Genomic DNA, 10,449 nt, shown 5'->3' with positions numbered 1-10,449 from the left:
GATGAGCAGGCCACGAGAATGTTGAGTGCGTGTTGGGCAATGATGGGAGGCTCTCGGTACAGGGGTGCAAAGGCCATCCGCTGGGAAACTCAGCGGCACGGTCTTGAGGGCAGAAGAGCTCAATTGACTCCTGCACCTATTGGGTGGCCACCGAAGGAGGGAGAATAAGAGAGGGTGGGGGCTGGGTTTCTCTCCAGAGGCTGTCAAGTGGAGTTTGGGAGTGAGTGTCAGAGCAGCAAGCAATGTCATTGGGGGTGAGGACGAGAGATGGTGAGGAGTTGGGCAAGCCCTAGGCCAACTAGGCATTGATGCCACAACCACCTCCTCTCTCTCTCTCTCTCACACACACACAGACTCTGCTGCTACAATGCGCTTGCATTGAGTTAAGAAGGTAGTCGAGTTGACTAGGAGGGTTAGGGAGTGGTTGGAGATAGTCCACAAAGGTTAGGAGAAGTTTCAGTCAAGTTAGAGGTTAAACATGATTTTTTAGATAGTTAACAACAACTAGGCAACAAAACCACCTGAGAAAACTTAGGTCTAGGCCAAGATAAAATATATGGTCAGCATGGATGTGCAATATAGGTTGTGGTGATGGATAAGAAAGTGCTGGTTTGGTTCAACTTCAGTAGAAATGAATTTTCCAAGGCTATCAAAAGGCTTCACGATTATAGTGTTCTAGTCACTTTTAGAGATCATGAATGGCCCATTCATCCTTTCAAGTAGACACTAGAGATGCTGAGGATAGATGACAGTAGAGATGCTGAGGATATGCCATAATACCATCATTTTTGAATTTGTTCAAGTGAGCCAAAAAGCTTCATGATACAAATGGTTATGGTCACAATATTGATTAGTCGTCAAAAGGGATTTGGAAGAAATAGCTAGAGAATTTCAAAATCCAATTTATCAGGCTAGATTGGAAGTATAGATTATGTAGAGGAGATCTAGGAACGTGCATTGCCATATAGACAAGTTTTAATAACTTTGGTAAGCCTCTCAAAAGGCAATCTTTAAACAAAAGTGAAGACAGGTCTAGAGCTCAAATTTGAATTTCTACTCTGAAGAAAAACAAGTCATGAGTGGATTTTTAGTTTGGTACACACACCCACACAAACAATCATATAATAGGAATTCAAAGCAAGCAACCAATGTAATTACCCCAAAATTGGGTATTACAAACAAACACAAAATGGCTCCACATACTAGCAAGTCATAACCTAAGTCAAGAAAGTCATTTCAAGCAATTGAAGTTTCACCCAAAACCCAAAGTGTTCAGAGGTGCATTTGTGAGGTGGTAATCAAGTATGATCATGACAACATAATAGAAAATATGTTCAACTCATAACTCGATACCTTTCAAAAGTTTTGATGATAACCAAGCATATGGGTAATATACTTCCCACTTGTACTCTTTCCAAAGGATGGTTAAAATAAGGGATTGAATCCTTATAAAGGTACTAGGGTTGAAAATAGGTGGGATATGGCACCCTTTAGATCTCCATGTAATTTTGAAAACACTTTTATTTTCTTAGAAACTAATTCTTTGGGTTGTTGCTAAATTCAAAACATTTTTAAAGGAGTTGGGCCAAAATAAGGTGACAGAAAATAACGATAGGCTTTTATTGTCATGACTTGATCACAAGGGGTGCCTAATAATATATGTTGATTGATTGCGAATGTCAATTATTGTTGTACCGATCGCCTAATGGATCCATGTTGTGCTTCTTACCAGGGGACCAAGAATCTTACTACCAGCAATACAATGTGGCCTAACCAGATGCCTCCATATGAACAACGGCCAAGTCTTGCATGTGCACGGGATTGTTGCCATATCTACATGATGTTGAAGATGACTTAGAGGATGGTGTAGATGAAACACCTAGTCATGGAATACCTATGATAGAATCTAAACAATCTAATGCAGACCAACATCTTAACCCTCCTTGTGTCAAAGGCAAGTGCTTACAAGCATTTAGGTTAGCTTTGCTTTCATGATGACCCCATATTGATTGGCTCCATTGTTTATAGATAATGATGTTACATGGAAAGTTCTTACACGCATTGAAGTCGCTGTCAAGATGGATGCCAACAATGACATGTTTGACGAAGACTAAGGCAACGCCCAACTTGATTTGGCAACTCAGACTAGTAATGGGGCTGGTGGCTTGTTTATTAATTTCCATTTTATGTACATACTCCTTTCGTCCCATAATATAAGAGCATTTTTTACACTAGTGTAGTATAAAAAAATGCTCAGAAAAAGCGAAAGCTTGCTCGAAACGGCCTATACCCTAACCCTCAAAATGTCCTATAACAAAAGGAAGGAGTTTTTTTGAGTGAATCCATCATTAAAGCTGCCAAGGAAACGAAGTTCGTTCCGTTTCATCAAGTGGGTAATGGGGGAGCGTGAAAGGAAAATTCGTTTCAAGCAAGATCTAATACGCTTGAAGGACTCCCAGGAATGAGAGAGCAAGTACAAGGACAATCTTATTTTCTAAGGACAAACGGTATTCCCCCAATCAAAAGAAGGAGAGTTATGTTCTATTTCTGCTGCCACTCCAGGCATTGAAGCGAGATTCAAATGTTGCTCTTGACTGGCCACAACTTCTAGGGGAGCGGTCTGCTCCTAGGATGCGGAGGCATCCTCACAATCAGCCAGAAAAGCTTTGAATAGCTCTTCCAAGTTAGTGGATCCAGAGGAAGACATTGAAGGGCATGGGTCCCCCATTCCGTCCCCGTCGGACTCGGAGCGAAAAACAGCTCCCATTTCTTCTTGTAGTCTACCTCCGTCCCATAATATAAGAGCCTTTTTGACAATAGTGTAGTGTAAAAAACCCTCTTATATTATGGGACGAAGGGAGTACCATTTTGTATGAGCCAAAGTGCCCTAGTAACTTTTCGAGGCACTTTGCTAGAGTTCCCTAATAACTTTTTAGGGCACTTTTCCCCAAATGTTTTTACTGGTATTTCCCTAAAATTCAGCAACTCAAGCAAAGAAAAAAAAAGTCACCCATCCTCTATAGACAGGAATATGAGAGAATGATGGCGACTGTTTAGCATGTGAGGGGAGGGGAATGACGATGGTTGTTTAGCATGTGAGGGGAGGGAAGGGGAAGGCATCAGTTAGATTAGAGCAAATCTTCTCCCCTACTACACTACTACAGTACATCTGTCCCGAAAAGCACTCGCCTTTAAAAATGTCGACACATCGTGCGCTCGCGCTCACCCCCGCCTAGAAGTCGTCGGCCTCCCACCTCGCCTTGGCTTGTCGCCGCCATCCTCCTTTCCCAGTTGTTCTATGACGCTGCTTCCTACTCTCCTGGCATCAACACGAAACCTGTCGGCGGCACAGGTAATCTGTCTGGACCCTCCTCCCTCTCCTGCCCTACGTCTCCTTCCTAGTCATCCTCATCCCCATCCATTCCTTTGAGCCCCTCCTCCCTCGGTCGCCTGCCCCTTATAATCTAGCCCCCGAACCATAGATCGGTGTGGGCCACTAGAGGGGGCATGGCGGTGGGAGGGCACATAACCCCCAGAGCTCGGCTTCTCTGTGGCCTCTTACCCACCGAAGCCCCTTCCTAGTGGCAGAGCTGTTCAATTATGTTATTTAGCAATATCACCAGATGATATGAAGTTTATACTGAACTTTTATATTTGTTTTAGCTTATGTTTATCATACATTTCTAACAAATGTATTTTTGTTATTTTAACTAACCATGTAACTTTTTGCTACACATTAAATGTAGTGTAGTTCGTTATACATCTACAATGTATGTCATTTAAACAACATTTTGTAAACAAAATTCTAACCAAAATTACATTAGCTTTCGTCTGTTACAAAAGATTACACCTTAATGCGAACAAATTACACACCCATTCAATTATTTTTTATGTATATGTATATTTTTTTGCATGTGATCATGTATATTTCAGTATCCTAATTACATCGGTAGACACATATAAAGCATATGATATAACGGAATTATAGTAGTGCTTTCTAGTGTATAATTAGCTAAAGAGGTTAATAGATACTTCTAGAGTATAAATTTAAACCACCATATAGATAATAGATGGAACCGTATAAAATCTAAATGTAAGTGAAATTTTCTATTGCTAAAAGTTTCAACAATTTATTTATAATTATCAACAACAGTGCAAAGAGCCCCAAAAGTAATACAAGTTAAAATAGGTCTCCGGATCTCCTAGCAATGAATATAATCACTGGAGCAATCTGAAGGCGCGCTGCCATCCTCATGCCTCCCTCATCGGAGTCGGGCAAATCTTGTCATAGTAGAGACTACTGTAGTAGATAGACTGAAATTTGTCATGATAATGCCCAAAGAACTAGCGCCCCAGTGCAATAATCATCTCCGAAGACGAAAATAGTAGACTAGAGAAAACTGACCAGAGCCCACGTGATCCGCTAGGCACACAACTCCACACACCTGTCAGATGTGGGGTTCCGGCAAACCCTTAAGGTTTGAGCACTGGGGTGCGCGTGAAGTCTTTTCCTCCCACCGATCTACGCCCTAGCTCACTAAGATCTTGCGGACGAACTCGACGAACTCGCAACACACAAAGACACAAGATTTATACTGGTTCGGGCCACCGTTATGGTGTAATACCCTACTCCAGTGTGGTGGTGGTGGATTGCCTCTTGGGCTGATGATGAACAATACAAGAGGAAGAACAGCCTCCTGAGGGTGAGGTGTTCTCGTGCTTGGCTAACTTGTGTGTGCGGGGATGATCTTTCGGATCCGTCCTGCCTATGGTGGTGGCTAGTCCTATTTATAGAGGCCCTGACCCTCTTCCCAAATATTGAGCGGGAAGGGATCCAACAACGGCGGGCAAATTTGAAGGGGACAGCTAGTACAAGCTTTCCTGACAAAGGTGGTCTCCGCCTGCGAAAGGCTCTGGTGGTGACGCCGTCTTGGGCTCCACAATGACCTCCGTCTTGCCGTCCTTCTAGTATTGGTCTTGTTGCATCAATATGGCAACCTTTGCCTGATGCCTCGGTACTCCTCGCCTGCACTGGCCTCCTTAGCACCAAAGAGGAAACAAGAACGCTGCGCGTGCTGGCGCTCTCCTGGCGCCCGCCTGGTGTCTATCATCATGGCTCACGTCACGAGAGCCTCATGAGGTTTGCCTCGCCTTGTTATCTCCGTCCCTCGTGAGCCTGCCCGACTAGGCCACTCCAGAGGAGGTCTTGCGTCGTCCGCCTCGCGAGGCTTGGCCCCTTGCGAGGGTCTTGGATGCCTTGTTGATGAAGATGGGCCGTACGGCCAGCTGGCTTCGCCACGCCACGGGCTGCAGGCAGGCAAGTCTGGGGACCCCCATTCCCAGAACACCGACAGTAGCCCCCGGCCCCAAGGTGCGCTCGGGCTTGGCTTTGCGGCAAAGCCAAGGGTCAAGTACGGAGCACCGCGGGCCCCCAAAAGCCTGCGGCCTCGGTTGACACGTGGTGGTTGATTGGACGTGGGCGTCTCCGCTTCCCCACGCTGCCTTTGAATCCGCCTAGCTATGCGGCCCCCGCCTCTTACACATTTATTCTTCCTTCGCCATGCCTGGCTCTTACAATCTCCCTGCTTCCTCGAGGCCCTGCTCTGCCCTCCCAGTCTGACTTGCGCTCCGCCTGCTTCACCGCCATGGCATCGAAACAAGCCAAAAAGGGGAAGAAACCTCTGTCTCTGCCAACTGCGCCTCCATCCTTTGAGCCGGCGCTCGGCTGGCCTCGGGTGCTCAACGACGAGGCCATGGACAAGGTGCGCCCCATGCTTGCCTCCAGTTCCAACGAGTGGGGAGAGACGGTGGCCTGGCCCGCGTCCCGTGCTCGCATGGCTCGGGTAGTCACCGAGGTTCCGATCTTCATAGAGGCCCTCTGGGCTGTCCCGATTCCTCCCTTTTCCGCCTTCTTCAACGCGGTGCTCAAGCATTATCACATCCACATGCTCCATCCCGACCTTCAATATGTGACCCTTCTTGCCGTCTTTGCCTTCTTATGTGAGGCCATGGTGGGCATCGCTCCTTCTGTGACACTCCTTCGCCACTTCTTCTCGTTGCACCTCATCGATCCCCGGCAGAGCTCGGGGTGTGTGAGCTTCCAGGCTGTGGCCGCGACGACGGGCGCGGGGATCGACTTCGAGCTTCCTTCATCCATGAGCGAGTTCCGTATTCGATGGGTGTTTGTTGATGCCGGCGTGCTCAGCCCTCTGCTCCAAGTCCTGGTGAGGCCCGCTATTCCAAACTCCGGCTGGGGCCATGAGAAGCTCACGAGCCCCTGCCTTGCCCCCGTCTGGGCCAGGCTGAGGTGGTTGAAGGACCTCGACGTGACTGCGCCCATGGTGGTGAAGGAGTTCGCCAGGCGCTGAGTCGCTCCGCTTCAGCGCCACTCCGCCCTATGTGGGACCTGCTCCGCAGCCAGGACAACATGAGGTTTCAGGAGAAGGGGCTTCCTCTTGCGGCGTGACAGACAGTCCTCACGGTCCTATCGGGTGTCCCCCTGCCGGATGAGATGCCCAAGAACAGCTGCATGTTGTACCGCTGCGTGAACAAAGCCACATTTGCCGTGAGCATGCCTTCCTTTGATGAGTGGGGGCTGCGCCCAATCGGCTTGGTGGGGCCCCGCGAGAACCCCGTCGTCGTGGTTCCCTTCCTCGTCGTCGGTGCCAAGCTCGCCCCAGGTGACGATGAGGGAGAGCGAGCTCCGACGGGGGCCGATGGCTCGAGTGCTGAGGAGCACATGCCGAGTGGTGATTCGGGGGCGTCGTCCTCGGGGGTCTGCGACCTTCCTCCTCAGGCGTCGGTTGCTGAGGAGCCGCGGCGTGCGGCTCCTGAGGCTGAGGCTCTAGGAGCCTCGGGAGGTTGCAGCGAGAGGGCGCTGGGCTGCTCGCCACGACCGGGCTCCCCTAAAGCCATTCCTCCCAGTCCTTCTTTGGCTCTGCCACGCACCAGCTGTCACGTCCAGCGCTTCGATCATCTTTGTGTGGACTTCGAGGAGCTCCACAAGAGGAAGGGATCCCCCAGCGGCAGCAATATCTTCGGGCCGTTGAAGCGGCGAAAGTACATCAACATTGACGCGTAAGCATCTTATTGCCGTGGCTTCTTGCGTGTGGTCTTCTTGTCCCGACGTCTGTCCTTCAGGGCTCCCTCCGTTAAAGCTGTTGCGCCTTCCGAGAGGCAGCCTCCTCCTTCATCGACTCCCCCATCGGCCTTGAGCGTTCCTGGCCTGCCTACCGCCCCTGGAGCGGGGTCGGTCGGGGGAGCGTCCCCGCCTTCCTGGCGCGTTGAGTCCGCGGTTTGGTCGCCCCTCCTCCACGGTCTGGCATGGAGCTGGGCCGGCGTGCCCAAGACTCCTCCTTTGCTCATGGAAAGCCGCTGGTTGACTTTGATCTTTGGTTCCTCTTCAAGCGGCAAGCCCTGATCAGCTTGGGCTCCTCGCGAGGATGGGCTGGCGTCAGGCGCAGTGTCAGCCCCCAGCCCCCTGCCGGGAGGTAGCGCGCCACTTGGCACTCCGCCCATAGCCCCCGAGGTGGAGGACGAGGTGGGTCGAGCGTTCGAGCTCGAGCGTGGGCGGAGCGTAGTCCGCCATGAGCTCTTCCAGGAGGCGATGGGCGCGATGAGCCGCCTTGGTGAAGAGCTCACTGGTGTCGACTCACGTCTTGAGGTTGAAGGTCTCCGGGTGGTGGAGGAGCAGCGCAAGCTGAGGGTGGCCATCAACCTCGGTCGGTATCAGCGCGACCTCAAGAATGCGAAGGCCGAGGCGTCCCTCAAGATCGCCCATGAAAAGCCCGCTCGCGAGCCTTGGAAGAGGCTCGCGAGGCTGACCGCCATCGCGTGGCTGCGGAGGAGCGCGCGTGGGGGCTCCAGGCCTGGAGCGCGTCCCTTGAGCAGCAGGTGGAGGCGCGCGGGGCCGCTCTTGCATCACTGAGGGGGACGCCAGCGGAGGAAGAGGAGGTCCGGAAGCGTGAGGAGACGCTGGCCCTGGAAGCCGTGGAGCGCAGCCTCGAGCTCGAGCAACTGGAGACGAGGGAGCGTCCAGTTGCTCAAGCAAAAGATGCCGTCGGGGCCCGCGAGGCCGGAGTTGAGAAGGAGATCAATCGCCGGGTGGCCGAGGTTCGCGTAGATCTGGAGGGCAGGTACAAATTTAAGATGAAGCTCGCGGGTGTGGAGGATGCTGGCAGGGCCGCCGCCCTCAGGCCCAGGTTGGATGAGGCCGAGAGGTGCGCGGAGGCCATGGCCGCCGCCTTTGTCATGGCGCAGGCGGACCTGGCCTCCGCCCGTGCCGAGCCGCTTTCTCTCTGGAACCGAGTTGATGATGCCAAGGCCATCGCACGACGAAACAGGGAGGAAGTGCTCCAGCGCCGGACTCTGGAGCGCGAGCATGCTCCTATGCTTCAAGACCTCCGAAATAGGGCCAACACCGCCCTGGGTTACATCTGCGACGAGAATGCTCCGGCCCCTCACTCGGATGACTATGCCAGCCACCTGACCTTCTTTACCGAGGTGGTGACACGCCTGGAGGCTCGATCTGCCAGAGCTCACCAGCTTGTGGAGGAAAGGGGTCGTGGCCTACTTGAGTGCGCTTTCTCCCGTGTCTTTAGCCACCTTCTGAATGCCGACCCCAACTTCGATTTCGACGCCTCCATTGCCCCCATACCCACGGCCGTCCGGGGTGACCTGGCGCGTTGGGTAGAGGACAATGTGGACGCGTTGGTCAGGGACTTCACCTCGGAGGATGACGCAGTGGTGGTCGTCACAGACGAAGGCGACATGGTCGACGATGGTGATGGGGGCGTCGCCGACGGCGGCGATGATGCCGACGAAGACGATGACGACGCGAGCGACGCGTCCGCGGGTGATGTAGCGAGTGATATTTCTGGCTGATCCCATGTTCTCCTATCGTTTCATCCTGCACGCAAAACTCAGGCGTGGCCCTTGGAAGACTCGTAAGAGCATTTTGAGAGGGGAGACCCTCGTGTAAGCAAATTGTAGTTTTTACTTTCCTATGCGATGTGGTTATGTGTCCTCGTGAACTCGTGGAGCCAGGGGCGAGTTTTCAGTCATGGTTTACCTTAGTCAGCGTCAGCTTCGGGCTAGGTCATGCAGCGACAAGTTTCTGAGAATCCCGTGGAGCTTATCGCCCCGTCTGAGGGGGCCCCACAAGAGGTGAGCACCAGCCGCAGTGCTGGCGCATGCTTGACGAGCGTGCGCTTCGCGCGGTCCCGCTCGTGAGGAGTCGCGAGGGAAAGGCGATGGACTTGAGTCCCAAACCAAGCGAGATCCAGAAGGCAAGAAATGGCTCGAACGATAAAAGGCACCCCCGCGCGCATCGATAAAAATTTGGCTTCAACTTAAGTCCGGATGCAGAAAGCAAAACCACAGAAAGAGAGATCCAAAGCAAAAGGCCGCATCCGTCACCTAGTATAGTCTTCTGGTCTTCAAGTCTTCTCACCAGCGCGGAGCTAAGTGCTTCCACTAGGCGTGGGAGGGAGCCCCAGGGCCTGAGGCCAGCGCTCATGAGATTCCGGGGCGTGTACATCCCCAACTCATTATTACGTGAGAGTGTCACGGGCAGCGAGCTTCACAGGCACTGGGCCTTCTTCACAGGAACCGGCCTTGCTTCATATCGCCAGATGAGGGCCCCGCCTTGCGCCGCCCTTGACCTCCTCTGTGCCGACCGGTTACCAGGACGACACCAAAGAGGGAAAGGGGATGCCAGTGGTTCCCTCAGCGACCACAGGTCCTCTGCCGGGGGAAGGGTCATCGAAGCCTCCCCGACAGAGGGCCTACCTCCGGGTATCCCCTGGCCTTGCACACTTTGGGGAGGGGCCTGGCTCCCGACCCCTCTTCTTCTGCCCCCAGCGCAATCCTCCCGCTGTCAGGGAGGCCGTCGAGCTGGGGCCGCCGGCCGTTGCGGCGATCTGTTCCTCCTACGACTCATGGTTAGCATAAGCTTACTCCTGAGGGATTAGGGGTACCTTGTAGTGATCATTGCACACACGGTCGTGGTGGTTCCCCGACAGCTCCTGGAAGGCTTCAACTCCTAACGTCCCTTCTTCCCAATCTTCTCCAACGAACGAGCCGGGGTCATCCTCTAGTGTGTACTCCTGATCCGTCATGCGGGGCACGTAGGCTTCCGGGGCTGTTACCCTGAACACCTTGCCATGATGCCCCACACTCCATGTCGCCCGGCCCAGCGTGACGTCCTGGGGGTGATAGTGCAGCATCCCACTTGGGCCATGGAAGGCGACGCTTGTGCTCATGCTTGTTGCGGGCGGTATGGGGGCAGGAGAGCCCCTGGTGCCGCCGGCCATGCTGGTATTGACTGATAATTCCATTTTGCATCATGTTTTTATATCGATATTTATCGCATTATGGGCTGTTATTACACATTATGTCACAATACTTATGCCTATTCTCTCTTATTTTACAAGGTTTACATAAGGAGGG

The sequence above is a fragment of the Triticum dicoccoides genome, chromosome 1A (assembly GCF_002162155.2).
Source record: "Triticum dicoccoides isolate Atlit2015 ecotype Zavitan chromosome 1A, WEW_v2.0, whole genome shotgun sequence".
Lineage (NCBI taxonomy): Eukaryota > Viridiplantae > Streptophyta > Magnoliopsida > Poales > Poaceae > Triticum > Triticum dicoccoides.
This window is presented reverse-complemented; position numbering follows the sequence as displayed.